This window comes from Galeopterus variegatus, unplaced genomic scaffold (genome assembly GCF_000696425.1).
Source record: "Galeopterus variegatus unplaced genomic scaffold, G_variegatus-3.0.2 Scaffold512, whole genome shotgun sequence".
Taxonomy (NCBI): Eukaryota; Metazoa; Chordata; class Mammalia; order Dermoptera; family Cynocephalidae; genus Galeopterus; species Galeopterus variegatus.
Window position 1 is genome coordinate 79,296 of NW_007726623.1, and position 6,425 is coordinate 85,720.

A 6,425-nucleotide genomic window follows, 5' to 3' on the forward strand; every position below is an offset into this window, starting at 1 on the left:
AAAAAAAAAAAAAAAAATTGTTCTTGTTGTTGTTCTTTTTGGTGACTGGCCAGTACAGGGAGACCTCGGTGTTACAAGGCTGTGCTCTAGCCAACTGAGCTAACTGGCCAGCCCACCCATTCATTTATTTATTCAACACATCTTTGAACTTAATAGAGTATGTGAGCCAGTCACAGTTCTAGGTGCTGGGGACACATTGAAGGAACAGCTGGGAAGACTGCGGTTGGAACTCAGACTAGAGAGGGCTGTGGGGTTTCATGGCCCTTTGGAAGAACTCTGCCTTTTGTTCCAAATGAGGCAGGACCTTTGAGGGTTGACACAGACCAGGGATGGGACCTGACATATTCAGCGGGATCACTTAGGCTACTGTTTTGTAAATAGACCGTAGGCATTCAAGGTCAGAAACTCAGACAGTTGGGGGCTGCAGCAATCATCAAACCAGACGATGGTGACTTGGTGTCTCTCCCAAAATTCATATCCACCTGGAATCTCAGAATGTGACCTTGCTTGGACTTAGGGTCTTTGCAGATGTAATTAACTAAGGATCTCAACATGAAAGCATCCTGGATTTAGGGCCCACCCTAAATGACTGGTGTTATGATAAAAAAGAAGACACAGCAGGATCTTGACGGAGAAGGTCATGTGAAGGTGGAAGCAGAGACTGGCCTGATGCCGACACGAGGAGACACCAGAAGCTTAAAGAGGCTGGGAAGGATTCACCCCAAAGCTTTCAGAGGGAATGCGGCCCTGCTGACACCTTGGTCTCAAACTTCCAGCCTGAGAGAAAATGTGTCTGTTGTTTTAAGCCTCCAAGTTTGTGGCAATTTGTTACGGCAGCTCCAGGAAACTAATATGAGTATGCTTGTGCCAGCACAAGGTTAGAGGAGGGCTGAGAAGTGGTCAGAATTGAGACTAGTTTGAAGGTAAAGGCAGGAGGATTTGCAGATGGATCAGAAGGTTCTGTGAGAGAGAACAGAAGGGTCTGGGTGGCTCCAAGCTATTGTTCCGGACACTGGAAGGACGGCCGGGTATCAGAAGGGCTGTTTATGAAAGAAGAGCACATGCCCCCTTGGAAATATGAAATCTAAGATGCTTGTCAGACTTCCAAGTGGGAGCCAACTGCACCTTTTTTGGTGGCTGGTCGGTATGGGGACCCGAACCTTTGACCTTGGTATTACAACACCATGCTCTAAGCAGCTGAGCTAATGGTCAGCCCTCATTTGCTTTTTTTGCTTAATGACATATCTTAAGATCTTTCAGTGTCAATCCACAACGAAACGCATCCTTCCTTTCTGCAGGTGTGAAGTATTCCATTGCATGCACGGACCTTCTAATTTAACCAGCATTAAACCTGTTTCGAAATGCTTAGATGGACCAAATGGTCTACAATGGTTTGTGCTTACACTGAAATTAGTGCTTAATCATTTCTGTGTGTCTGCCCCTGAGAGGAATGACTTCACAAGGCTGGTAATTTGGTATAGTGGCCACAGGGCTCCAGGTTTGGACCATCACCCTCTGTGAAAGAGGGTTGCCATATTACCCAGAGAACACCAGCACAAAGCCCCAAGCACAATCTGTATTTTGAAAAAGGCATTGGACATGTGGTATCTTTTGCTACCCTTTTTCCTGTGACTATGTTCCAGAGGCCTGAGCCATGAAAGGTTTTTGTAGATACCAGTTCTATTTTCCTTAAAAAGCGGCTTACCTAGGGTTGGCCCGTGGCTCACTCGGGAGAGTGAGGTGCTGACAACACCAACTGTAGATACCAGTTCTATTTTCCTTAAAAAGCGGCTTACCTAGGGTTGGCCCGTGGCTCACTTGGGAGAGTGCGGTGCTGACAACACCAACGCCACGGGTTCGGATCCCATATAGGGATGGCCGGTTGCTCACTGGGTGAGCGTGGTGCTGACAACACCAAGTCAAGGGTTAAGATCCCCTTACTGGTCATCTTTAAAAAAAAAAAAAAAAAGTGGTTTACCTAGTCCAACAGCTCCCTTTTGGAGATTCACCATCCTCATTAGCACAACAAAAGTTCTGAAAAATTCTGCAGTAAAGAGATTTTTGTTTACTCATGTGCTGCCCAATGTGTTTAGGACATCACTCAATCCCTCTTCCGTCCTTCCAGTTGCTCAAGAGTCCAGAGCTTCACAGGCTAAGAGATACTGGCTTTGGTTGACACAGCAGAGATCGGAAAAAAGATCACAAAAGCCGGGTTTGTGATATCTTCTCATGAGGGATACCTTCCTCTCTTAAGGGGAACCTCTTGATTTCTTCTTGAGTCTTGAGGTTTTTCTGCATTTCCTGCTTTAGATGATAAAATCCTTCCCCCATCACCAGGATCTCTCTCTCTCTCTCTCTCTGGGGGCTTCCAGTCATCCACCACTGTCCCTCTATTCATCCTTTGGGACACTGGGCACAGTATGCAAATTAATAGCACCCATTATGCAAATTAAATAGCATCCTACCTAAAGAGTTTCCTCCTATGGATGGAAAGTAAGGGCTAGCTTGGGTTCTTTGGGAGAACATTTTTGCCTCGGGGTCTTTTGAGGTTTACCCTCAGGAATCACAATATAAAGTGAGTGGCTTAAAAAGCTCAGAACTCAAGGAACTCCCTGGGTGATGGGAATATTTTACAACTGGATTGTGGTAATGATTATGTAACTTCAAAAGTTATTAAAGGTCACAGAACTGTTCGTTCACGATGGCTGAATTTTATGATATGTAAATTATACCTCAACTAAGTCGTTTTTTAAAAAAAGAACAAAACCCAAACACCCCTGCTCCTGGGCCCATGTAAGGAGTCTTGATTACCCTGCAAATCACACTCAGGGTTTTGTGACCTTCCAGTGGTGGGAGAGGGAGCTCTGGATTACCTCCTGCAAATGGGATGAATTTGTGGCTGAGGTGGTAAGAGCTTCGCCCAAGTAGAGCTGATCAGATCAAATGCCCCCTCCCCAAAGGGCTTAGTGGTCATGCAGCCATTAGTGCTGTCTGAGGCTGTTTGCTGTGATTTGTGGTTGGTGTGCTGCTTGGTGGTGGTTTCTGAGGAATGACAATTACATCAATCGAGGCTTTGAGGAAATGGTCCCTGAAGAGAGGTAAGAAGACCTCAATTATTGGCCTGCCTACCAATTAGAGTGAAATCCCAAGTTTATAAATCCAGAATACAGCCTCACCAGATTTCTATTGTTTCTCAGCTTTTAGCTTCCAGAACATATAAACATTGACATGGGTTCCGGAATTTATCTTAGAGGCTCCCTACTGTGTCTAAAGTTTCTTTGGAAACTATTTAGCTGCTTTTCCTTTAAAAATATAAGAAAAGGGGTTTGCAGGTCATGATCTGAATGGACCCGATGTCCTCTCTTCCCTCCCCTCCCCTCCCCTGTCTCCTCTCTTTCCCTTCTCTCCTCCGCCCGCCCCTCAGCTCCCCTTCAATTCTCCCTCTTATTAACTCATTCAGTAGATTTCTAGGAGCACCTCCTCTCCTAGGTAGGTCCAGGGGATGCAGGGAAACGAGACCAAGTCTCTTCCTCTTGCATGGAGTTCATAGCCCAATGAAGGCAGCACTCTTTTTTCCCACATCAGCACTCTTTTTTCCCACATCAGCACCTTCCTCCCACTGTCCCTTCCCAGTGTGTGACAAGACTTTCCCCCTGCCACTCATGGCAAAGCACGCATGATTGATCCTGGAATTTTGAAATCACCTTTTAGTAAGTCTCTATGGACCCCACGTCATCATCCCTTCATTTATAAGGTATTTATTGATCAGGTACTATATGATAGCTCACTTATAGCTTATGATGATGAATAAAATAGAGCTGATCCCTGCCACAGAGGTGAAGTCTGGTGATGATGATAGCCTCTGGTTGTGGTGTGCTGACTGTGCCGAAGCGCTGTGTCCTTGCCCTACTGCCATGGAAACCTCTCTGAGGAAGTTGCCACTGTGTTTCCATTCCACAGGTGCGATCGTCAGATGGTGGGTGGAATTCAGGACCCCACCCAGCCCTGCCTGGAACGTGGTCCCTGTTCATGGATGTCTCTGCGGCTGTGTCTGTTCAGGGTGGGGAATGGATGTATTTGCATTGAAATGGAACCCTATCTGAGTTCCTGCCCTGCCTGGAGATTTACAATTCCAAACAGTTCTATGAAGGAAATAGAGGATGCTGGGGGATGGGTGCTATAAACCAGGAGGGCTGGGCCACCTTGAGCAGGCACTGTTGGAGTGGACACTTGAAGGACGACAAAGACCTACTATGGGAAGAGTGGGAACAGCATTGCTGGCAGCGGGAACAGCATATGCAAAGGTGCTGGGAGGGAACACGCGTTGGCTTGTGTGAGAAGTGGACAGAAGGGTGGGGCTGCGGCTGGACAGCGGGCAGGACTTGATCAGGTGGTGCCTTGCAGGCCAAGGTACAGGGTTTGGACTTGATTCTAAGAGCACCGGGAAGCTTCTGGAGGTGTGGGGGTTATGTTTTCAGAACACCACTCTTTGGCAATGGGTGAATGGAGACCAATTAGGAGCCCATGTGTTAGGTAGCTCAGTGAGAGGAGAGAGGAGTGGACAGGGCTGGGGTGGTGGAAGCAAAGGGCATGTACATAGCAGGTGCCCAGTAAACTCCATCTACTTAGAATTGATGGCATCCAGACAATAGATGTAGGTTTCAGGAATTGTATATGGGGAACCCTGAAGGTGACCCACCCCTCCCACATACACAGGGTGCCTACGACCAGGGTTTGGTCATCTATCTAGGGTGGGGGATCAGTTCTTTATATTTCCTGTGCACCGCTCACCAATGCTTTTGTAAAATACAATAAAAATGAGTGACTTAGAAAAATGAAATGGAAAAAAATCCAAAATCCAATCCCAAATATTTTATTGTTACATTGAACAGACATAGAACCAAGCTGTCAAATTGCCTTAAAACTTGTATGTATTTACTGTCTGGTTTTGTCCTTTTCCATTCAAGGGATCCTAACAAAAGTTCAGGGCTGGCAACAGGTCCATAGGCCACACTTTTGAGTGGTCCTGACCTTGACTTAGAACCACAGTCTTCAATAGACATGCCAAGAATCCAACGGGTCATGGAGTCTGCACCCCTGTTTATAGAAATTTACAGATGGGAAAAAGGAGACCTAGACAAAGAGAAAGAACTTTTTTTTTTTTTATGAGGGGTCATAACTTGCAGTGGGGAGGGTGTCAGTGGGAATGAGAATTGGGAGCAGTGATACAAGCAGGACTGGGCGGTCAGCTGCATAAGGAAAGCTGACAATGTAGACCCCTTGGCTCCCCCTTCCCACCCATTGCCCTCCTGCACCTGCTGGCCTCAGGGGATGACAAGGGGCTGTTGATGGCTGTTTGAAGGAACCAGGTGTGCAGAAAGCCCAGGGTGGAGCTCACTTAGGAAGGCAGAACCTAATGGTAAGACAAATCCTGGATGGGAAGCCCCCAAAACTCCCAAGAAAAGTGTATTCTCTAGAGAAAAATGAATTGTTTGTGCTCCCCCACCCTGTCACAGAGGGACCTTTCCCCAGAGACAGTGGAGAATGGTGGTTCAGAGTGTGGACCCAAATCTGGGAGAAATCCATTATTTATCAAAATAAATATGGGAGGTAAAAGACTATAAACTATTGCATAAAGTAAGAACTGATGTGTCCCCACTGGTTTAAATCAGTAAATGAATGTGGAGAGGGGACAGTCTTCCATAGGGTACTTATGAGCAATGTAACTAGAAAGATGGGATTAGAAAGCAATCATCTTTGGCACTTAGCAACCAACATCATAATAATCAATTCAGGCAATGATCATTGATGAATGCCACAATTAGTGGGCATAGTGGGTTGAATGGTGCCCCCCCCGCCAAAAAAAAAAAGAAAAAAGAAATGTCTACATCCTAATACCCAGCCCCTGTGAATGTGAACTTACTTGGAAAAATTATCTTTGCAGATATAATTAGGTTTGGGATCTTGAGATGAGATCATCCTGTATAACTGAATGGCCCCTAAATCCAATGGTATGTGTCCTTTTAAGAGATAGAAGAGAAGACACAGACACATGAGGAGGAGGGTACCACAGAGGCAGCGATTGGAAGGATGTGGCCATGGAGGGATGCAGCCACAAGCCGAGAACAGCTGGAGCCACCAGGAGCTGGAAGAGGCTGGGGACAAGTTCTTGCCTGCAGCCTTCCCCAGCAGCACAGCCCTGCCGACACATTGATTGTGGACTCTGACTTCCAGAACTGTGAAAGAATTCTGTTGTTTTATGTCACCCAGCTGGTGGTAATTTGTTGTTAGGGCAGCCGAAGGAAACCAGCAGAGTGGGTGTGAAGTTGGAGAGCAACAGGATGGTTACAGGGTCTCAAAGTATCTTCCCAAGAGGGAGACATAGTAATCGCACAGTGGAGAAACCTGGCTGAAGCCAGTTGACC